Source organism: Lissotriton vulgaris, unplaced genomic scaffold (genome assembly GCF_964263255.1).
Source record: "Lissotriton vulgaris unplaced genomic scaffold, aLisVul1.2 SCAFFOLD_2552, whole genome shotgun sequence".
NCBI classification, from domain to species: Eukaryota; Metazoa; Chordata; class Amphibia; order Caudata; family Salamandridae; genus Lissotriton; species Lissotriton vulgaris.
The window spans coordinates 181,229-205,473 of NW_028255098.1; the positions used below are offsets into that span (position 1 = coordinate 181,229).

General features: G+C 48.8%; 1 long non-coding RNA gene across 1 annotated transcript in view; it reads right to left on the bottom strand.

Moving 5' to 3' along the window:
• The window catches only part of LOC147659243 (uncharacterized), a 40,111-nt gene extending 24,962 nt beyond the window's left edge, over positions 1-15,149 (bottom strand). The window contains exon 1 of the long non-coding RNA XR_015307290.1: positions 15,097-15,149. This is a non-coding gene — a long non-coding RNA (uncharacterized LOC147659243). The remainder of the gene's footprint in view (positions 1-15,096) is intronic.
• Between the last annotated feature and the right edge of the window lie 9,096 nt (positions 15,150-24,245).

A 24,245-nucleotide genomic window follows, 5' to 3' on the forward strand; every position in this document is an offset into this window, starting at 1 on the left:
CTTTTCCGCCACGGTCGGAAGGCGACCACGGCGGAAAAGCGGCAGACGGTTTTTTCTGTCCGCGATTACCCCCCATCCATCCTAATCTGGCAGGGGGTCTTTGGAGGCACTGCTGGGGTGATTCCGCATCCTCCGGGCCGGCGGTGGCTTCCTCTGGCCCAGAGGATGCAGAATCACTGCAATCCTAATCGGCCCCTATGTTAGTAGGAATTGGAAATCCCTCTTAAAAAACATGATACCCTTCTGGTGTTTGCTCTTGAAGACTGTTTTAAGGCTAATAGGCAGGTGGAGGAGAACTATTGATCTTTGTGCACCGAGATTATTTCAACACTGGATTGGATCGCCCCATTAAAGAACCATAAGAAATTGGGTAGACCTTTGGCACCCTGGTTCAATGATATATTGAAAAATCTTAAACTTGAGTGTAAACAGGCACAACGGAGGTGGAGAAGGACGTATGAAGGGAAAGATAAAATCACCTGGAAATCTTTAATTACCAGTTATAAGAAGGAAATAATCATTGCAAATGTGAGTATTTTTTCAGGGTTATTTTAAAGGTGCCAAAAATGCACCAGGAGCATTTTTAACATCTTGAATAATCTGTCCAGCTCTGAGTGTGCTAAGAATCAAACGCCTCCTACTCAGGAGTTGTGTGACAACCTGGCAATGTTTTTCAATGAAAAAATTAAAAATATCATTGATGGCCTTGGAGGGGCTTTGATACAGGAGGAGATTGAGGGCATAGAATATAAGGGGCAGGATGAGGGAAATCCTATTGATGTCAATGAGGTAGGTGAAGAGACAATGCTGCGGCCCACCGTAACCGCTTTTGAGATACCATCGGAGGAGGAGTTTTTTAAAATGGCTTTGGGTATCTCTTCAGGGTCGCTTTTGGACCCTTTACTGCATAAGGTGTGGAAGGGGATGGTAGTAGAATTATTCCCTATTCTCTGCTGTGTTTGTAACCAATCTCTTTTGAGTGGAACAGTACCTACAGGGTGAAAACAGGCTTTGGTAACTCCGCTATTAAAAAAGACAAATTTGGATCCAGCCTGCCCTAAAAATTACAGGCCGATCTCCTTGTTACCCTATCCCGCTAAAATTGTAGAACACCTGGTTAGTTGTGCGCTCTCCGAGTACCTGGAAATTAATGGAATTTTAGAGGATGTGCAATTTGGGTTTCGTCCAGCCCATGGTAAGGAGATGGCCTTAGTGATGGTGATGAACGAGCTTCATATGCGTGCAGACTGAGGTCAAGCGGTGGTTTTAATCCTGCTTGACCTGTCTGCCACATTCGACACAGTCTATCACGCCACTCTTATAAAGAGACTTAAAGAGGTAAGAATAGCAGGTACGGCTTTGAGCTTTTTCCACTCTGTAGTAAGCTGTGATGTCAATCACTGATTTTCATGAGTAGTGTTGCTTTAAGATTATTCCACTGGTGCTTAGTTACTTTAGAATGTGTAAGAGTCATTCTTGAGTTTCTTGAGTTCCTTAAGTTGAGGAAATTAGCTGGGGACTGTAAGTTTGAGAACTTCACAGACCAACTTATTAGAGACCAATTTGTATGCCATTGTAAAGACAAAAATATAAGACAGAATCTGATCTCTACGGGTGATCCTTCTTTGGATGAAACTATAAAGGTAGCTAAGAGTATCGAAATATCTATGGTTTCTTTAAAAGAATTGGAATAAAAAATTACTGAGCAAATAAATGCCATCAATCTTAATTCTTCATTCAGGACAACTAAGAAACCAGTTAAGCCTACCAATATCAACCCAGCTAAGTCATCTAAATTTTCCAAGTATAATGTTACAGATACTAATGTTTGTATAAGGCGTGGCAACATACCCCATCCTAAGGGTTCCCGTTGTTCGGCTTCCAATGTTACTTGTAATTACTGTAAAAGGGTTGGACATTTCGCTAAAGTTTGTCTCAAACTAAAGGGGCAAGGGCAAAAGAATGTTAAAAAACCTACCGTATGCATGATTGATTCAGATTCTTCCGCAGATAGTGAGATTGTCTCTGTTGTCACTGATCTTATACATGAAGAAGTTGTTGAAGGAGATCCTAAAGATTGCGTTGATCCTATAGTGGATATTAAAGTTGGGTCTAAATCTATAAACTGCTAGTTGATTCAGGCGCAAAAATAACTATGATAACGCCAAAACTTTTTGACGAAACATGGGAGGGTACACAACCTCTTCTTCCCCCTGACCGCACGCCGGTATCATATGAAGGCCGGAAGATTGACCTTCTGGGTTATTTTGAAAAAGAAATGTGTTTTAAGGGGTGGAGGATTGTTGCCATCAAAGGTCTTAATATATTAGGATGTTTCACCAGGGTCTCTTCAAGATGATTTGGAGACCTGGATCCAAAGACCAAGTCCTTGTTGTAGACTGTACTGATGAAGTTCAGTCTCTTCAAAAGGAGTTTCCATCTGTTTTTAGTGGGGAACTTGGTAAAATAAAAGGATTTAAGCACAACATAATTGTCAAGGATGGATCGTTGCCTGTAAAGCATAAGATGAGGGGTGTACCTTATAGTGTAAGGGAAGATTTAGGCAATGAATTAAAACAACTATGTGAGAAAGGTGTTATCGAACCAGCAGAGTCAGCCCTTTGACTTTCACCTTTAGTCGGGCCAGGAAGCGATGTGGTCAACTTTGGGTATGTGTGGATTTGAAGTCAGTGAATAAAGGCATTTGGGTTGACTCACATCCCTTGCCTAAAATTCAAGATCTCTTTGCGTCTACCAAGGGTGCTAAAATTTTGACTAAACTCGACCTGGCTAGCGCCTATCACCAAAGCGAATTGCATCCAGAGTCACGTCATGTAACAGCTTTTGTCTCTCCTCTGGGGATGTTCCGATACTGACGTATGCTGATTGGATTGGCATCCGCTGCGTCGGTGTTTTAAAACAACTATGTGAGAAAGGTGTTATCGAACCAGCAGAGTCAGCCCTTTGACTTTCACCTTTAGTCGGGCCAGGAAGCGATGTGGTCAACTTTGGGTATGTGTGGATTTGAAGTCAGTGAATAAAGGCATTTGGGTTGACTCACATCCCTTGCCTAAAATTCAAGATCTCTTTGCGTCTACCAAGGGTGCTAAAATTTTGACTAAACTCGACCTGGCTAGCGCCTATCACCAAAGCGAATTGCATCCAGAGTCACGTCATGTCACAGCTTTTGTCTCTCCTCTGGGGATGTTCCGATACTGACGTATGCTGATTGGATTGGCATCCGCTGCGTCGGTGTTTCAAAGTGTGATGAATAACATCCTCAGAGGGGTTGACGGGGTGTTAGTTTTTCAAGATGACGTACTGATTTTTGCAAAGGATTCTCACTCACATGACCAAATTCTACATAACTTTTTAAGTCTTTTTCAAGAACATGGGGTTGTTCTAAAATTGGAAAAATTTAGGTTCTTTTGTACAGAAGTGGAATACTTAGGGCACATTCTCACCCAAGATGGAATCAAACCAAGGCCTGGACTTTTAGAGGCTATTTCAAATGCTGTCACTCCCACAGGCAAAACAGGTGTGAAGTCTCTTTTGGGTCTCTGTAAGTATTACTTCAGGTTCATACCTCACTATGCTACCATTGTTCTTCCTATCAGCAATTTATTGAAAAAGAGAAGCAAGTTTGTGTGGAGTGACGAATGTGTGTTGGCTTTCCAAAAACTTAAAGACAGTTTAAGTGAAAGCTCCATTCTGAAGCCTTTTGACCTGAGCCTACCTTGTTGCTTGACAGTCAATACTAGTCAGGTAGATTTGGGATCCACTATGACTCAAGTAGAAGATGGTATTGAGAGAGCAATAGGGTTCGCTCCTAGAGTTCTACGAGCTCCCGAATTACAATATTCTGTCATAGAAAAAGAACTCTTGGCTTGTGCGTGGGCCATTGATAAATTACGTTTTTATGTGTGGGGTAAGCAATTTTTGTTACAGACAGGCCATAAGCCGTTGGTGAATATTTTAGGTGGGACAATTACCAAATGTTGTACTTCTAGAATTATGCGCAAGGTGAGCGTTTTGATTCTACCTCACAGAAATGTATTTCCCCTGACGAAGTGCAGACAGCACGAAATGCATTGGGTATTTGGATGAACTTGTGGATAACATGTTGTCAATCGGAATGTTGATGAATATTTACACAGCTGTGATGCAACAGCTTTATTTGAAAACAAATTGAACGATTTATCTATGAGAATAAAACCTGAGCAACAAATGGTTTCCTTTTGTATACCTTATGAACACCTTATGATCAAATTGAATTGGAATTGAAGGGATTGATTTCCCCAGAAGAGTGCGACTGGGTAACCTGTCAAACCTGACAGCATCCAATTTGTACATCATGTTACAGATGACAGGACTGGATAGTTATTATTATCAAAGTGTAGCCAACTGTATCAGTCACCTGCTCCCATTACCATAGAGGTCTAAAATGTAACAATGGGACAGGAAGCACTACATCATATTCCTAAAAGTAGTAGACTATGTCTTCACCCCCGGTTATTGCGGAGCACTCACAGATTCAGAAGAGTGACCAGCATCACAGAATAAGTATTTTCAACATGTGGCAGATTCGGCTCCGTTGAGTTTAACAGGACGAAATCTAGTGGGTGTACCAAAATATCTAAATATACGCACTGGAAACACTTTAATAACTTAGCATGCATTTATTATTACCTGTCTATAGATAACACGATTATGTAACTAATGCTATTTGGTAATCAGGAAATCAAGCCCTTACCAATATGTTTGTATTTCTGATATTATTGGCGTACCTGTCGGGTAGTCTAAAAGAGACTTAATATTACTTCCTGGTATTCTAAGTATACATTATTATTTAATAAATCTTGATTCCTAAGATATGCCACGATATAATAATGGATAATCACTAATCGTCGATTGTCAATGTCAAAGGGCAAAATATGATTGTGTCTAAAATCCGATAACAGATGTGCATATAAATCAGCTCAATGGGGACTATGGTACATGGTAGTTATAACCATTATCATTAGTTACACCATGCAATAAAAGGTTGTGAGGAGAGTGAACTGAATTGGAATAAAATCGAGAAAAAAACATTATTATACAAAGGAGTTAGTAAGACCATAGAATTCCATCCACCCCTAGTATATATTTATTTATTAAGGAGTTTTTTACAGCTCTAGCCAGACCCGAAGCAATCGAAGCGCTTTTCAGCACTTTGTAAAGAGGAAAACATATATTATAGCAGCAGTGAACAGGAAGACACAGGGTGCAGTAGAGGACTTTACGCTTTGTATAACGATAGAGGGAAAGTTACATAGTCTCGTAATAGTGAACACAGTAGTTCACGCAGCGCATCCTTCCAATCCAGGGGGATAGTGGGGAGGAGTCGGGCAAGGTATGAGGTTGCGGTCTTGATATAAAGTGTCATACTGCCGTTATGTGCACCCTTGTGAGTTTTGGTTGAAATCTATCCATTTTGGAAGGTACAATTGAGGTAGAGGTTTTTGAGCTGCCTTTTGAATTTTAGAAAGGAGGGAGTAGTCCTGATATGGACTGGGTTGGAGTTCCATATTTTGGATGCATTTTCAGATAAGGATCGAGCTGCGTTTTTTTGTTTGCGGGTTTTCGGCAGGATGAGGAGTAGAGTGTTGGAGCTCTTGAGGCTCCTTGTCTGACCGACCTTCGTGATTTTCGAGGCCAGGTAGGTGGGTTTCCCTGTGTGGAGGGCTTTTTGCGTGAGGCAGGCAGTTCTGAAACTGGCTCGCAATTCAACTGGGAGCCATTTCAACTCTCTGAGTGCAGGCAAGATATGGTCATATTTTTTTACTACAGTGACCATTCTTGCAGCTGCATTAAGAGTTGATCGGAGGGGAGCTAGATGAGATTTTGCTGTGCCTGGGAGGGTTGTATTCGAGGTCGTTGGTCGGGATGAAGGGTTTTGTCTTATTGAGTAGTTTCAGGTTGAGGAAAGCGCTCTTTGCAGTGTTCTTGATGTATTTGTCCATGCTTAGTTTAGGATCCAGGGTGATTCCCAGCAATTTGATGAAGTCGGCCAAGGAGAGATTGTTGTTGGGAGCATAAATTGCTTTTAACCATTGTGCGACTTGGGGTTTCACTGTTTTATTGGAAATGAGGAGGATTTTCATTTTTTCTTGATTCAATGTCAGGTGGTTTAGAGAGAGCCAGTGTTGGGCTTCTCTAAGAGTGTCATTGAGTCTCTGGATGTCTTCAATGGAGGAGGTTTCACGATAGATGTGGGTGTCGTCGGAAAGAAGGTGGAATGGAATGTTGGCTCTTTTGAGTATAGCGATGAGGGGTTTCATGTATATGTTGAAAAGTTGCGGAAGAGGACTGATCCTTGGGGGAAGCCTCCGCTGACAGGGTGAAGGTCCGACGAGATGTTTTTGATTTTGACTCTTTGAGAGCAATTATGGAGAAAATAGCCGAACCAGCATAAGAGCTAAGCATGGGCGAATTTTGCGAATCTCGCGTTCGCGAATTTTGCGGATTTGCGAACTCGCAATCCGCAAAATCCGCGAATTCTCGCGAATTTGCGGATTTTTTTTTTGTGTTTGCCACTCTCTGTCACCACTGCCACTCTCTGACTACTCATGCCACCTTCTGGCCCACCCATGCCACCCTCTGTTTCATCACAGCACCCTCTGGTTGTCCAGTCAGTGTACATTATTGTGGCAAAGCAAAGCACACCTTCCCTGCCTCAAGTGACCTGAATTAATTTAGGGCTGATTAATGTGTCACAGAACATTATTTTAGCTGGCACCTGCTTCCTTAGTGCTTCCTGATTAGTGATCTTTTGCACTTGCTAAGTGCTTTCATTGTTGCAAAATTAGTTACAACACCTGCCCTGCCCCAACTGACAATAATGAATTAGGGGCTGATTAATGGATTTGAACTTCCAGCCTGGCTCCTGCTTGTCTCTCTTAGCTGTAATTCAGGACCTTTGTGGCATATGTGTAACTATTCTGAGGTTCAGAGCAGGGTCACATAATAGTTGCAACTGGCAACTGAACTCTGGAGGGGCCCCTCAGGAAGCACTACAGGAAATGGCTACTAATGATGAGCCTGAACTTTTGAACCTGGTAAGTAGTTTCAGTTTTGCTAAGATCGTATTTCTGCAATTTAGCGCTTATTCGCGGGGCGCGAAGTTGTACTGGGAAGCCGCGAACTCACGCGAACAGTGCGAGCAAGCCATAAAATCCGCTGCTCGCGGATTTGTGGATTTTGCGGGAGATTCGCGAATCTCGCGGATTGCGAATTTACCGAAAATCAGCAAAATCCGCGAGCGAAACGGATTTTCCGCCCATGCTTAATAAGAGCACCTCTTCAGCCCCTAGCCTTTCTTGGAGTACCTTAATGGGTAGTTGATGGTCCACTGTATCGAAGGCTGTTGATAGCTCCAGTAGGATTAGTAAGGAGCAATGGTCTCTCTCGAGGGACTTGTATATATCATCTATCATATTAAGGATCGCTGTCTCTGTGCTGCACCCTTTTCTGAAGCCCGATTGGTGGTGGTCCAAGAGGTTGATGTTTTCCATATGCTGAGTCATTTGAAGGAGAACACACTTTTCCATTGTTTTGGCCAGGAGAGGGAGATTGGAGACAGGTCTGTAGATGTTCAAATCCTTGGTGTCCAAGCCTGTTTTTTTCAGTAAAGGAGTAACTTGGCCAACTTTGAGGCAATCCGGAATGACTCCAGAGCTCAGGGAGCTGTTTATGATCCTGGTCCAGAGCAGTGCTAGGGAGAATTTTAGCTTCTTGGCCAGTTGGGCAGGAATAGGGTCCAGGGTATGTGAGGAGGGTTTAAAGGTAGAGATCAGTTTGACTATCTCAATTTCCGATACATGGTTGAATGAATTCCACTGATTGGGGGATGATTGGTTTTGTTGCCCTCTGCTCTTGGTGCTGGGCTCCTGTGGATGAGCTTGCGGTTGATGACCCAAGGAGAGCTCAGCCTTGGAGATTTTGTCATTGAAGAAGTTGACAAAGTTCTTTCACAGGGCATTAGAGGCCTGTGTTGAGGATACCGGGGGCTTGAAGTTTGTTGCCTGATGAGGGTGAAGAGCTTGTTGGGTCTGTTTTTAGCATTTTAAAGGGCATTGCGAAAGAAGGACATTTTTTCAGAATTGATGTGGACTTTGTACTTCTTGCGTTTTGCTTTGAGTTGGTCCAGAAGGATTGGGGACAGATTGTTCTGCCAGAGTTTTTGTGCTGCTCTGAGTTGTTGCCTTTTGTCGTTTATTTCTGTGTTGAACCAGGATCTGGAGGGTGTGGTCCTGGCTCTTTTTTGTTTTAAGGGGGCAAATTGTTCCAGAATGTTGATCATAGTGGAGTTGTAGTGAGAGGTGAGTTCTTTAGTGGATAGATCGCCAGAGGAGATGGGGAGGAGAAAGCTTATCCTTTCTTCCAAAACGTCCAGGGGAATCTGCTTTAGATTTCTTGCCAAGTGGGAGTTTCTTTATTAGGGGGTTGGCGTAGGATCGATTGGTTGATGTGGAATAGGATGATTTGATAGTCAGACCAGTCGACAGGCATGGGGCAGCCGCGTCAGGTTGGGCAATGATGGCATCAAGGATTGATCCTTTGTTGTGGGTTTCCTCTGAGCAGTGTTGGGTGAAGTTGTTGTTATGAAGGAGTTCATTCAGGTTATGAGTCAGCTCGTTCTGGTGAAGGTTGAGGTCTCTTAGATTTAGGATACTGGAGTCCCCGAGTGTGTAGTTAGATACCAGATCAGATAGGTGTTCTCCAAATGAAGTGTTGGTGCCTGGCGGACGGTAGCGGAGATGACAGGATAGAGTTTTGTTTTCAATTGTCTTGATGTTGGCGGTAAGACATTCAAAAGTGTTGTACTTTAGGGCTTCGGTTTCCTTCATGGTGTTCTGGTGTATGATTGCTATGTCCCCTCCACAGTGGATTTGTCTGTCTTTGTTGATGATTGCAAAGCCTGGGGGCACAAGCATGTCCATGGTTGGAGAGGAGAACTCGTTTAGCCAAGTTTCGGTGATGAATGGAATATCTATTTCATGGGTCAGGATGGTTTCAGCCAGCTCTGTGGCATGTTTGATGTCTGATCTGCAGTTAATAAGCATGCAGTTGGTGTTGGTCTTTCCGTTTGTGCGTTTTTTAGTTGTGGAGGCCCTCTGAATGGCCGTGAGGCATGTTGGGGGTCTTGGAGATCTGGGTGGAGAGCGATCCCTTCTAAATCCAGTGATGACCTGGATCTGTGGATTAGAGGTGACAGTCAGGAAAGAATCGTAGGAGGAGGCAAGGTCTAAAGCTTTTCACCTGGACATTGCAACTATTGTTCTTTTTGGTCTTTGTGCTGGGTCAAGGAGAGGGGTTGTGTTCCAACAGGGCCATGGAGCCCTAAAGTGTCTTAGGCATTTATTGTTGGCAGTGGTGGGGGTCGGGAGCGGGTGTTGGCTGGGCCTACGGAGTGAGGAGAGGTTCATTGTGATTTCTTTAAGGCCTAGTAATGCCTTTTTTAGCTGGCTTTCTAGCAGGGTAAGACTTAGCTCCATCTCCTCTGTATAGGAGATGAGGGTGTTCTGGGATGGCAGGAGGTTGTCATTGATAAAGTGGATTTTGGTGTTTGTGTTGTCACGGTTGACTCTCTGGGTAGTCATGGGGAAGGGGTGAGAGGATTTACATCCAGAAAACGGAGGCCTCAGCTTGCGTGTGGGAAGGGAGAAGGAGCTGGGCGACATAGATTGTGGCTTGGTGGCGCTGGTAGATTGTTGAGGGGCCAGGGTGGGGCGGAAGGGGGGAATTATTCGGGCCTCAGGGGGTTGGGAGCCTCATTTAGACTTTGCGGACCCACAGCCTTTTTGCGGTGACGGCGGGGACTGAGGATCGGGCGGGGGTTCTAGCACACAGCCTGCCAGTAGTCTACCGCATCTTGCTCCCTTAACCTCTTGCCTAGACTTTGATGCCTGCAAAACGTGATATCGGCAATAATTCTGCACTCTCAACTCTAAGGCGCCACAGAGCAGAAAATAATCATAAGGTATCTTATTTTCTCCACTCGTCCCACATTTTTAAAGCGCCATTGTTCATAAGGGCAGGGGTCACTAACTGAAACCATAAATCACTGCCTGTACCTCCAGACGCCCACGAGGCTCCTCGGCATAACTCCTCCACGCAGGTTCACCAACATAGAGATAGGACTCCCTCCCAGAAGGCCTGCCCTGCCCTCAAAGCAAGAAAAACAAACAGAGGACTACTGCCTCCGACTCCCCCTTCTTGGCGACCACTTTAGACTGATCTCCCTCAGTGGCAGCCATTTTGGACTAGTCAATCTCATTAGTGGAGTATGTCCTGAGAACCGGACACATAGACTAAGTTCTACTATCGCACACCCCTCTTAGCCTGCATCGACTCGCTCTTGTGTTAGTGTCTGCCTTCTATTGCAGCATTTTTACATCTATCTTGTTTTTATGCATTTGCTTTCTGACCTGTAATGCACCGACTGCTACAACTTATATTCTTGGGTACTCACAGTATACATTTATTTTTGGTTTTATGTATTGGTCCTATAACCTGTTATGTAATTGTTTACTTGTAATACATCGACTGCTACTTTATATATTTGTAGGTGCTCATAGACTACAACTATCTGTTTTTATGTAGCGGTATTATAACCTGTAATGCACCGACTACTACCTCATATTTACTTATGCATGTTATGTTGTTATGTAATTGCTTACCTGTAATACACCGATTGCTACCTCATATATTTGTAGGTGCTCATAGACTACAACTATTCTGTGTGTATGTATTGGTATTATAACCTGTAATGCACCGACTGCTACCTCATATTTACTTATAGGTGCTCACTTTTATCACCTGATACATGTAATTCCGGTACTGCAACATTTGCCACCGCTTATATCCTTTGGTTGCTCGCTAATGTCACCACTCGCTATTCATGTAACTTACTGTTACTTCTGTATTCTGCCCCATTACACTGACAGCACCATACATCTGCCGGCACCCGGTACATTTAGGTAAACTGCACCCGTTTTAACTTTAATTCTTAGCCTCCTGGAATGCACCGATGAATCAACTCACCGCCAGTCCCTTCACCCCGGACTCCACTACCCGCACCCGTAACCCCACCCCCTCCCCACGCACCAATCCCCAATCCCCAGAACCGATCCCCGGCTTAGCAGATTTTTTGAGGGTTTGAATGAGAAGAATGTGGGTAAGAGGGAAGGAAGATCACAGAATACTACCTCATATATGAAACAATGTCTCCCTACTAGCTTTACTCTGAACATTCGTAATGAACAGGTATAATCCCCCTTCCCCACAACGTGGCCGCTCCCAATCCCATTTCCCATCCTACTCTCAGCCCCCACTATCCTCCCGGCACCCCCATCTTGACTATCAGTTCCCAGCACACACCCTGACCCACCCACCTACCTTCTATGCCACCACTCACACCACCCACCCCCTCCCCACCTCATACACACACCTCCCGCCCAAAAGACCCCTTCTCCCTATCACCTTCCCGTACAACAATACAGCGCACACCTCCTCGAACACCAGCCCACTCTCCCACCTGCATACGAACTCCCTGGTCAGCCATTCTCCTCGGTAGGCCGCCCCCACCTCCTCCATCTACCCCACGATGACCCCTCGCCGCACACCTCATTCACCCACCTCACCCACCTCCCCTCCAAACCTATCCCCTACCCTCTGGTTGACTCACTCACTTAACACGTCACAAGCCTAGCGCCAATCCCCACTCTTAGACGCAGCATATGCTCCCCCTGTCGCCCTTGCAACACTTCACTCAACTACACCTCCCCCCCCGAACTCTCTCACTCAACCTTTCAGTACTGTTATTAATTGCACATCACAGGGGCAGCTAAAATTCCAGGAGCCTAGTCCCGACAGCTCGACGACTTCGGAGGGCTGGAAGAGGTCCCCCGCTACACGGCGGAGGAGGGCACTGGACATCGAATGCTGTCTCATACTATGTGACCTATTGTTCCACCTGTCTGTCTATGCTCCCCCAGGTACTTCTCTTGTAAAGCGCTCTGATATCCGCAAGGATCTTGTCCGCGCTATATAAAACTTTCTAAATAAATAAATAAATAAATAAAAAATAAATTTATGCTGTACCTTATGCTAATGTTTGAAGGGGGTCTGGAGAGTGTGTGGTTGGTACGGGAGGGACGGAGTGGAGGTCACGGTCTTGGGGGAGGGGTAGGTGCTATAGGCAGTTAGAGCAGGATTAGATTTTTGTAGCATCCAGTTAGTAGGACTGCCTGGAGGTAGAGAGTTGTTCAGGCTGGAGTGCCGTATGTGCAAGGAGGCGTTGCGTAGCAAGGGGAAGAGTGATTCAAATGCATCTAGGTTGTTATTGGTGGCTTGGATCAAGACTGTGCCATTGGAGTTAAGGGTCACCGAGGTGAGGCCACTCAGAATGAGATGGTTGGGGATTGTGGTCAAGAGTTGACAACTGTGGGGGGTGTTAGTTGTTTTTAGTTACGGGGAGATGTGTTCTGAGGATGGCTATCCAGTTTTCAAGTCTTTCCGTATGGAAAATGAGGTCCATTTTTTGCTGCCCTTTGGCGGAGCAGTGGTAAAAGTCCGCGAATAGTGTTTCCGAATGATGTCTAATCAGTCTGTGTTTGAAGGTCTTTTTTGTTTTAGGTGAGAGGTTGGGGAGGAAAGTGATGGAGAAGAAGTTCGGGCTGTGTGGTTTTAGATGGTTATGTGTGTCATGGTAAGGTGATGTTGGAGTGACGGGTAACAGTTTGTCTAAGTTGGAAAGGGGGTTTGGCTATTCAAAGCTTCTGCTTTTAGTGTCTCCTAGTGGACCGGCATCCTGGCCATTCCAGCTGTGCCTGCAGAGGCTGTCGCTAGGTAATTGGGTTATTGGGAGATCAGTCTATGGTTGTTAGGGAATCAGTCTAAGGATCAGTGCTATGACTTATATAGAGAGAGAGTGAGTAACTTGGGGTTGCCGGCTAGTGGACAGGCCTCAAGTCGTTGTCAGGGACCAGGAGTTGGATCACGGTGTCTGTGTTGTGTGACTGCTGGAGGCTAGCGTGGTAGTCGGGCAGTATTGGGGTGCATGTGGGAATAATATTGGGGGGTGGTTGGGATGAGGTTCGTTTGGCTAGGGAACAGTATTATTCTAATGGTCAGGGTAGTGGGAGGGCAGAAACAGCCTTCTTTGAACCAGGCATTGCATTAAAGACTGGCAGCTATGAGGTTGATGGGGCTGTAGGTTCAGTCACAGGAACTTGTGTGTAATGTGTCGGTGTCGGAGTTGTGTTTCTGAGGGGAGGGGAGGTTCGCTGTTTATTTCGATAGAAGAGGGTTGGCGAGGCTGGAGGTTAGAACACTGGAGCTAGTGTGGTTTGTGTGGGTGAAGGATGATGCGTTTCTGTTGGGAAGGGTCGGATGATTAATCCAATCGATGGGGGTTAGGGGGTGACGGGCAGAGTTTTGGGTGCCAAAAGTTTACTGCATGAAGACGGTGTAGGATCTGAGCTACACAATATGCGGAGGAGGAAGCATGCTGGCGGGGGTTTAATTAGACAGAATCGGCGATTGCTATTGCATTGACAGCCCGCTGCCATCTTAAGGTCAGGCTTCAATGTCACATGACCTGTTTCACATGATCCCTAGGTCAGAGCGCTAATGATAATATGGGTGACATGGACCCGGTGAGTATGCCCTACCTGATTTCATTAATTGGAGGCTCACCGGAGAATAGTTTCAAGTACAACGGCCAACTCATCGAAGCTAAGCTTAATGTGTAAAAGGGCGGAAAGGAAATGGAGGAGAAAATACCTAGACCAGGAGAAAGCAAACTGGAAAGTGGTAGACCTGGCGAAGCTTTCAGAGTTTCACTTCATGGAATTCAGCAGAGTTACTGAAAAAGTAAGCAGCTACTTAGGGAAGGCAAACTGACTGAAGCTGGAAAAATTAAAGAATTAACTCGGGTTCAAGTTAATCCTTAAACAAAAAAACAGACCTGGGGTGGGTGGAACAGCCCCACGCAGAAGCAAGAAGGGAGAAACACAATAAGGGATTAACTTTCCTGCACAAGTTAATTACAGTAAACATACTTGAGCATGAAAGGCAAGAACCACTACAAGATTAACTTGCTTTCCAAGTTAGTTCTAAGCAAACAAACAAGCTGCCTGGGGATATTATTAACATCCTGGGTGACTGTTGATAAAAGGAAAGAACCACAGGAAACCAATAAAGCCTTTATTCCATAGCAGTTGCAATGGTCCTATTTCTGAACCATCAAAGATAACTCCAGGCCCTGCAAAAAAATGTCTGGGGCATGAAGGGATTTGAATCAAAAGGTGCTTGATGTGATCCAGAAAGGAAAAATGTCCTTTCTTGAGTCCCCTCCCTCACCAGGGTTTGTCCACGGTGACATGCTTCATCATATGGGCCATCCCAACCTGCTGCGGGTTGAGGCGTGCTGCGACGTGCGAAATACGTAGGAGCACTTTAGTGAGACTCTATGTGTAGTGCAGTGCTGTGTAAGGAGTGACGTGATTTAAAAATACCTGACTAATAATGCTTTATTCTTGCTCCTAGCCGATATATTAAAAGTAGGGTGGTCTCTGGGTCAAACTGATATACAATGAGTCAGGAGTCCTAGTAGAGTGCCAACATGTTTCAAGCTTACCCCCAAGCTCTTCTTCCGGACATCACAGGGACCAGCCCTGTGAATATCACTCCAAAATGTGCAATATATACAGTGATTATAAAGGCTGCCTGAAATAGGAAACAACGAAGTGGTGCACGGTGTCCCCTTTGTGGTCTTAAGCGGGTACTTCCTTCTAGCAGAAAGACCAAAAATAAATAGTGCCACATAGAATACATACGAAACGTAAACACAATTCAAACAACATAAACATACTTTTCAAAAGGTTTTGATGTGCCTCATGGTCATTATGAGGGGCTTAGAGAGTTCCACTGGAATTTTACAAACGGAAGAGAAAGGTTTGTTATCTCTCCGTTTTTTTAGGGCACCTGGGGTCTTCTGTGGTTGTAAAACACAGGTTGGCCTTGCTTGTTTCTGAAAAAATACAGACTTACTTCCATTTCTTTTCTCCCGGCTGAGTACCTACTTCTGCTTCCCACGAGATCGCATATTGGCGTGTCTGTCAAGGGAGCTTGTATTTGAGGAAGTGAAGCCGCCTAGTCATGTGCGAGTGACTAGAGCGGTAACCTTCCCAAAATGGCCCCCAGCTTTGGGCCAAAGGTGCCTCCCTTTTGGAAAAGCTCTGCACAAGACAAACAGACAGAAAACAATAGTACAGACGAAAAAACGAAAAACACGCTGTGATTATAGAGCCAATAGTTATAATACTATCTGAAAAATACAGAAGTGACTGGGATTTTGTACATGGTAAAAACGGTGTACATTAACTAGACTGTTGGAACTTTCTGTGAGGTTATGTGTTCGACCGGTTAGAATTGTTTCGTCAGGCAAGAAAGAGTGTTATAAGAGGGTGCGCCAGGGTTGCATTATCCAAATGGTGCGTAATTCGTCCGGGGTAAAGCGGCCTATTGTTATGTTAGATGTCAATCTGGGCAGACTCTATGTCGGGCATCATCCCGCTTACTCGAGATATAAGATGTTTATTCAGGAAGCTGAGTTAGCTACTATGATGGGCGTCCACCTGGCTGGCTCTTGCAGTTAATGGAGGGGCCCAAAAGCAAGACACATAAGGGAAATTGCCTCTTAAAAGTATGTCTTGGGGAAGCGTGGCTTCGGAGGCGATGAGATAAGCGATGCCTTCGGAGAGCTCCGGTGCCCCGCTGCCAATTTGAGCGGTTTAAAGCGGCGTTTGGGGGCTGAGCGCCAACACCGGGTGTCAAGGAGACCCCAGGAGAGTGGGGGTGCTGTGGGAGTGGCGAGAGTGATCGCATACGCCACCTGAGGAGCTGCGGCCCGCTGGCGGAGGTCCTTGCGGGCAGCCGAGCCCGCCATCTTGGCTGTGTGGACGGTGGCGGGCTCCCCCATCTGGGCTCTGGTTGCTCCCGGTTTGCAGATCCCAACCGGGGCTTGGAGGCACGAGGCAAAGTCTCGGAGTGTGCCGCTGCAGGGTCGCCTGGTGGTGCTCACTGCCTGGGTGGAAGTGCCGGAGCCTGGTGTGACCTGTTGCGCCCCGGCCTGCGGAGATCCCGGCGCCCCGGAGCTGGGCTGGACGGTGGGCCTGGAGGCAGGCTCCGTCGGGGGAGTCTGAGAGGCCCTGGAGGGGGCCTCGCCTGGGGGCTACAACAGCGAGGGCGTGAGGACGGACTGGTGTGGAGTGGCGGCCGCCATTTTATGGCCCTACCCGGCGCAGAGGTCCCGAGAGACTTCAGAGCCCTGCGTGGACGACGTGGAGGTGGTGGTGAGCTGTGCCTGCTGGGGGCCGCGAGAGCTGGGGCTGGTTGGAGGGAGCGGTCCTGGGCCCCTGGGGATTGTGGTGACTCTGTTTCAGCGGGCTGTGGCCAGAACTACTACCCCCCCCCCCTGTGTGGTAGTGAGACTCTGAGGCCTCAGCTGGAGGTGGGTAGTCGACGAGGGAGTGCTAGAGCCCTGCGACCCTCTGTGGCAATAGATATGGCGCGGAGCTGATCCTAGGTCGGCGGAGCTGCCTGCTGCCCGCCATTTTGTGTGCATTGCTGGCACGGCGGCCTGAGGGGCCATAGGCCTGTCCTGGGAGGCAGAGGAGCCACGGTGAACTGTGCCTGCTGGGGGCCCTCGGGAGCTGGTCCTGGACTGCGAGGTGAGGATTGGCGGAGAGCTGCGAGCATCCCTGGAGGGAAGCGCAGGACGACCCGGGCCCCTGGTGTACGCGGCGGACTCTGCCTGGCATTGAGAGGTGCTCTTCTCGGCTAGACTTTGCGGCGCTGCAACCTGCTCCCCTGGCTGGAAGCGGGAAGTCGGCGAGAGGGTGCTGGGGCCCTGTGCGCTTTTGAAGTTGCCTCTTGCTCTACATTGCGACCTGGGGGCAATACATTTTGGGCGGTGGTGTAGACACTGGACTGATTGTGCGGAGGAGCTGGCTGAGGAGAGTTGAGTCGCTGCCTGTTCTATACATTGAGACTTGGGGGCAATACATTTGGAGCGGTGGTGTGGACACTAGACTGATTGGGCAGCGGAGCGGGCCGGGGAGCATTGAGACATTGATGGTTGATGGAGGGGCCGGGAAGCAGTGAGCGGAGTACAGGCGGGTCCCTGTGCATTTGTGGGGCTGTGGTGTGGACTAGACCTGGGCCCTCGATGGTAGAGGTGGCCCTCATTCGACCTGCAGGCTCGGACGCTGGTGCATTGCTGTGGTGTTGGCGGCAGTGATTCGTCCGGGGACTTGCTCCTGCATGCTGTGTACGCTGCTGCGCCCTGAGTTCATACCTACCTGCTGCTTCTTTATCCCCTACAATGGCGGCTTGACCATTGCTTTGGGTTGATGGGCTCTGTCTTGTGGCCGTACTGTGCGTGTGCACCCTCGAGATGCCCTCTAACTTGGACCCGGGGTGAGCTGGGACGTCCTGGCCCCTGCTCCCTGCACTTCTGCCACCTGGGGGATTTGAGGCCTTGGCGCATTACTGGGGGGGTGAAGAGATCTGAAGTGACACGGCCCGGGTGGAGCCTCCCCCCCGCCTGCTCCCTTGAGCCCACGGTGCTACGCCCTGACTATACCATGTGGCACGAGCTGACGGATTTCACCTACAGATCTGGCGATGGCGAGGTCCAAGGGGGCAAAGCGGACCCGGCGTCGACGGCCAAGGACACGTCGGTGATGGCTATGTGGGGCAAGGCTGGAGTGGCGGCGTCGACCGACAATCCCTCACAGATGGCTGCAGACTCGCCGCCAGTGACTCAGGCCTTTATGGCCTCCTTCATGCCTGAGCTTAAGACGGAGATAGGCTCCTTGCGCTCGGAAGTGAAATCATGCATCAAGGAACTGCGAAAGGAGGTCACTGAGATGGGCTATAGGGTTGACGGACTTGAGAAACTAGTTGATGCGCGCACGGAAGACCAGGAGCAGGTGTGGCAGAGAGTGGCGGCTTTGGAAGAGCAGAACATTGAACTGCAGGTTAAGCAGGAGGATCTTGAGAACAGAAGCCGCCGGAATAATCTCCGAATTCGGGGTGTCCCACTTGAAGAGGATGGGAAAGACATCCTGACCTATGTGGCGCAGCTCCTGCATGAGGTATGGGGGGACGAGGATGCCCCCCCCGACTTTGGATCGTGCCAATCGGGTTTACGGGCCGGCGGGTAGGGCGGGCCTCCTCCCGGACATCTTGACGCATGTGCACTACTTCGCGGAGAAGGAGGCCATCCTGAAAGCGGCAAGGGACAAGCCTAATCTTACCTATGGAGGCCAGAAGATACAAATCTTCCAAGATCTGGCTCCGAACACCCTGCGTCGACGGAGGGCTTTCAGACCGGTGACAAAGAAGTTGAGGGCTCTTAACATCTCTTTTCAGTGGGGCCACCCCTTCACTCTCATCTTCCACTGGGAAGACAAACGCAGGGTCATACGGTCTTATCATGAAGCGGCTCAGCTGCTCAAGATGCCGGAATCGCCAGCGCGCAGCCCTTCTCGACCGCGGCATCATGAGAGGGTCCCCGCCCGCCCGGACTGGACTAAGGTTCAGCGGCATCGCCGCTCCCCTCCGGTGGATGAGAGAACCTCCTTGCAGGCCAAGCAAGACATCATAGCACACATTCGCTCTCTTGAGGGTGACCGTGATGGCCAGACATCGCATCCACATACCCCGTGACCCGGAGCCCGCTGGGAAATAATATCTTCACGGTTTCTGTCGCTGATATAGGGTGCTTCCGTTCCACCCGTCTGCAGTAATATGTTAGCCCGCTGATTGAGATGGCCTTCCTTGCAGTGCCTTGACTCCTGCCATCCGCTACTATCGTCGGAGGCGACTCTGATCCCCTTGCGGCATGGATGCTCTTTACCCCCTGTGGCATCTTGGCCCTCCCTACGGGTTGCAGTACCATTAGATGCCGAAGAAGGCTCCCTACTTGTGCCATTCATGTGATAGATCTGGAAGCATAGGGGGTCCATCTTGATTGATGTGCATTGCCCGCTTCGAGGGGGTGTGTGATGGACGCTGTCACGCCCTACTGATCTGGGCAGCTGCATGATGCCCCCAACTCCAGATTGGGCAGCGGGGCTACCGGGATCGAGGTTTCCTGTGCTTTTAGTGGGTACCCCCATACTGTCCCATAGGGAGTGACATTCCTGAGTGCATCCAAACCCTTGGGTAGAGGATGCTCGGTGACTGGGGCAGTCTAGTACAGCCCTGTTGGCCTTTGTTGTCCTCGGTAGCTACGAGGTCTACTTGGCCGCTTATTGTTCCACCTCTCTCTTTCTTCTCTTCCTATTTCTCCTTCTTGCTTTTCTTTCTTCTGACCTTTTTTCTTTCCCTTTCTCCTGATTCAGTGGGTGGTGGGGTGGGGATCGGGTGGCTGCTGTCTCCTGGATGGGATGGGCGGGGAGAGGGTTCTCCTGGACTTCTCTTCCTGCATTGGTGGGAGTGGGGAGCGTGGGCGGCTCCTAATTGCTACATGCAATAGCAGTGACTGTTCCTAGGACCCTGAAGGTCTTGACACTCAACGTCAAGGGCCTGAACTCCCCTAATAAGCGCAAGCAGGTTTGGCGCTATCTCCTCCAGCAGCAGCCCAACATTATTTTCCTTCAGGAAACCCACCTACTACAGGGAGACACACACCGCATGGCGCACCCCAAGTACCCTATCCAGTTTTGGGCAACTGCGGACACTAAAACTGCGGGGGTGGCCATATTGTGCAGAGCTGGCTTCAGGAGGGGAGATACAAGGCCCTGTAAGAGTGGGTATGGGCGCTTTTTAAAGGCCACAGTACATATGGGGTGGCGCAGATTCACTCTGAGTAACGTGTACGCACCCAATCAATTGCCGGACCGATATCTTCAGACACTCCTGCGGGAGCAGATTCTATGTGGTGATATTGGGAGGGGACTTCAACTTAGTGTGGGACCCGGACATGGATCGTGGCGATGTTGCTTTCAATGCCACTGGAGCGATGTCCTCTACGCTGTGCAAGCAGATTGCAGACTTACGGGTAATAGATGTGTGGCGTTACCGCAGCCCGGATCTGAGAGACTATTCATTCTATTCACACGCCCTCAGGTCCTACTCCCGTATAGATTTCCTCTTTATATCGCTGGAGTTGCTCCGGGACACGTTGAGAGCCTCCATCTCGGACATATCACTGTCGGACCATGCCCATGTGGAGATGTCCTCCAGGACCCGGCTGCGCGCCCCATGCGTGTGGTTCGTTGGTCTCTCCCACCGAGCGTCCTTCGGGATGCTGAGGACGTGGACAGCAACTGGGAGGCCATAGACTCCTATTTTGCTTCTAATGATAGCCCGGAGATGTCTTTTCCGGTGGTATGGGACGCCTTCGAAGCCACGATCCGGGGACACATCACCTCTCTGGCAAACGGAGGCGTGCTGCCTGCAAATTGGAAGCTGATCTGGCAGTGGACATTAAAAGGGCTGAGGTGCAGGATCGGGTGTGGTCGTCACTGGAAACTAGGAGGACATTAGCCAATCTCAGAGGATAACTTCGGCTTTTACGCACTAATAAGGCGGAATGCTCTCTGTTGGCTCTGAAACAAAAGTACTTTGAGGGTGGTGACAAGGTAGGACGACTGCTGGCGGGGAGGCTGTGGGCGCATACTGCTAAGGCACACATAGCCAGTGTTCAACTGCAGGATGGGTCGAAAGTGGTCTCCGAGAAAGCTAAGTAGGCCGCATTCGTGAACTACTATGCCTCTTTGTATGGGAGGGAGCCCGTCTCGGGGGACGCAATAGCGGCTGTCCTGGATGACTAGGAGGGGACGACGCTGTCTGCAGGGAGTGAGGCGGAGCTGGAAGGCTTCATTACAGAGGAAGAGGTAATGGCGGCGATTAAAGACCTCCCTTTGGGGAAAACGCCGGGCCCGGATGGCCTGCCCCTATCTTTCTATCATACATTTCAGACCCAGCTTCGACCTTATCTCCTCCGACTGTTCAACTCTTTTACCGACGATGTGGGACCGTCCACTGACATGGGCATGGCAGAGATAGCGTTGATACCGAAACCCAGAAAAGACGCCACGTTGTGTGCATCTTACCGCCCTATTGCCTTGTTGAATACGGATCTTAAAATATATACTAAACTCCTCGCCAAACGCTTAGATCCGTATATGCCGAGGCTTGTGGACCCTGATCAGGCCGGATTTATTCGAGACCGTCAGGGAGCAGACAATGTACGTAAACTCGCGAACCTTGTAGGGAAGGTGCACCATTGGAAAATCCCGGCTTGCCTCCTTTCCCTAGATGCGGAGAAGGCGTTTGACCGGGTGGACTGGACCTTCCTTAGGGCGGTGCTCCACAAAATCGGGTGGGGTCCGAAGATGATCGCAAGGGTTATGGCTCCATACATAGGGCCCCAGGCTAGAATTCGGGTCAATGGAGGCCTAACGCCTCCGCTGGCGGTACATAGGGGTACTAGGCAGGGGTGTCCCCTCTCGCCCCTTTTATTTGCCCTCACAGTGGAACCTCTCGCAGAGTTGATACGGCGCGAATCGGACATCTACGGGATAGCTCATGGTGGTCAGGACAGCAAGGTGGCGTTGTTCGCGGATGATCTGATTCTTACTCTTACGCGTCCGTGGGAATTTCTACCGGCCGTCCATAGGGTGCTTTGCCTTTATGAGAGAGCTTCCGGCCTCAAGATCAACCATGATAAGTCCTGGGCTCTTAATCTTACTATCCCGGCGGAGGAAATCCCCTATTTGAAGGGGGATGTGCCCTACCAGTGGGCCGAGTGCCATATCCGCTATTTGGGCCTCACCTTGACCTCCTCCCTGGATGCTTAGACATCTGTGAACTGGCGAGACTGCCGAAAAGAGATCCTGGAGGATCTGCGGCGATGGAAGCCCCTGATGATGTCGTGGTTAGGCCGACTCAACGCTGTTAAAATGTCGATCCTCCCCAAAATTCTCTACGTGTTCCAATGCCTCCCCACTCCAATCCCGCTCCATTGCATACGAAGCATGCAACGCGAGCTCACGTCCTTTTATGGGGCGGTGAGCGATCACGCTTCTCACAAAAGATCCTTATGGCTCCGTGAGACAGGGGAGGTCTAGCCTGTCCCAATTTAGTGCATTATTATTGGGCTACGCACCTCCGTTTTGTGATAGAGTGGGGGTGCGAGAGAGTGAAATAGGATGGCTGCATATGGACAGGGCGGTGACAGGATACTCCATTTGGGATCTGCCGTGGCTCCATCGGGCGGCTCGCTCTAGGTGTGCGTACCTAGCGGTGCCCACAAAAATGGTGTTGGACCCCAAATACTCCCATAGCGGCGAACCCGCACTTCCCACCGGCTCATCAATCTCGCGCGTTTGAGAAATGGGTGCAAGGAGACTGCAGGGTGATCTGCGACCTCTTTGAAGGGGGCACACTTAAATTATTTGACCAATGCCGGGAGGAGTTCCACTTGCAGTCAACGACGGGGCTGCAATATGCTCAATTGCGACACTGAGTCTCTGATGGGGGCATGCACCAAGCGGCCACACATGCCTTTACCCCTTTCAAAAAGCTGGCGCGTTTCCTTGGGGGTTTTAAAAGGCTGGTCACCCAGATTTACCACATTTTGCAACATCCACCACTTGTACCCATCCACCCGTACCAGGGCCAATGGCAGCTAGCGATCGCTGCGGACATTGATCTCTCACAATGGGACGCAGTGTGGAGGGATATCCCCAAGGTATATCGGAGTATCCTGCAGAGGGAAAACGCCTATAAGCTTCGAACTCAATGGCACTACACTCCTTTACGGCTACATAAGATGTTCCCCACTGTTTCCCCACTGTGCTGGAGATGTCGGACTGCGACAGGGGATTTTGTACACATATGGTGGGCGTGCCCGCTCTTAACTGTTTTTTGGAAGGAGGTCCTCAGCCACATTAGGGGGGTGTTGGGGTTTCCCTTGCCTGAAGCCATAGGCATGATCCTGCTTGGTGTTAGGCCCCTGGACCTCAAGGCCCTCACCCGTAGTGACTGGGTTGTGACACTTCAAATGCTGGGGGCGGCCAAGCAGCTTACAGCCTTGTACTGGAAAAAGACCGAAGCACCCCCCATAGCATCCTAGGTTTGTGCGGCTCTGGCACGTCCTAGCTATGGAGCTCCTCACAGCGCGAATACAACTGCGCGACACTCGTTTCGGGGCAGTCCTGAAGCCTTTGGTGCGCTATCTTTGCTCAACAGAACATGCAAGACACATGCCCACTAGACTCGGGACTTTACGCCTCTTTGACGATGCTGTCATTCCTGCAGACCCCACTAGATTGATTCCATAGACATCCTACACGACGTGAGAGCTTTTGAGGCTGACTCTAGCTACCTGGCACCCCCCCTCTCCCACTGAGCTGCGCACACACCCTGCTTGCGCGATGCCCCTCCTACCTCTTTTCTCCTGCTCCCTTATCTATACTTTTCTCTTTCCTCCCTTTCTCTCTAGATCTCTTAAGTGTTTGTGGGCCCCTGTTGGGTCGTCCAGAAGTGTTGGACTTCTTGCCTGTTCACTTATTCCCACTGACCCGGTGCTCGGGCTTTCTGTGCACTGAATAGTTCTGACAGCTGATTCTAAGCCACGCGGCCGGCCCCCCTGGGGTTCTAGGCACAGCACTGTGTTAACTTTTTTTCATATGCAGGATCTACGGCCTTACTGCTATATCTCCGTGGCCGGCCTCGGTTAGAGGTTGTAGGCTTAACGCTGTGTCTATGTGCCACTGTCAAGGGATTTGTTCTAAAATAAAAACAGACTTGAAACAAAAAGTATGTCTCGTTTTGCATTTCTTGCAGTTTATCGGATCCTGACATGTTTTCTGGATCTGGGAATACAAAGTGAGTGTTTCCTTATGTGGTAAACTGTCCCCATGGGATGGAATCGTTTAGACCCTCGCTGTCAGTGCGTAATTTGAACACCCAACGTTGCTCTTTTTCAAGGAAGCATTTTTCTAGGTTGTCACAGTTCTTAAGATGTTCCAGGATGACCCATGTCATGTCATTTGGGGTGTGTTGTTTCTCTGTGAAGTGTGACGTCATTTTTTGTGGTGTTTCTTTTGCACCTAATGTTGCTAAGGTGTTCTCCCATCATTGTGCTGGCTTTTCTTGTGGTCATCCCTATGTAATGCAGG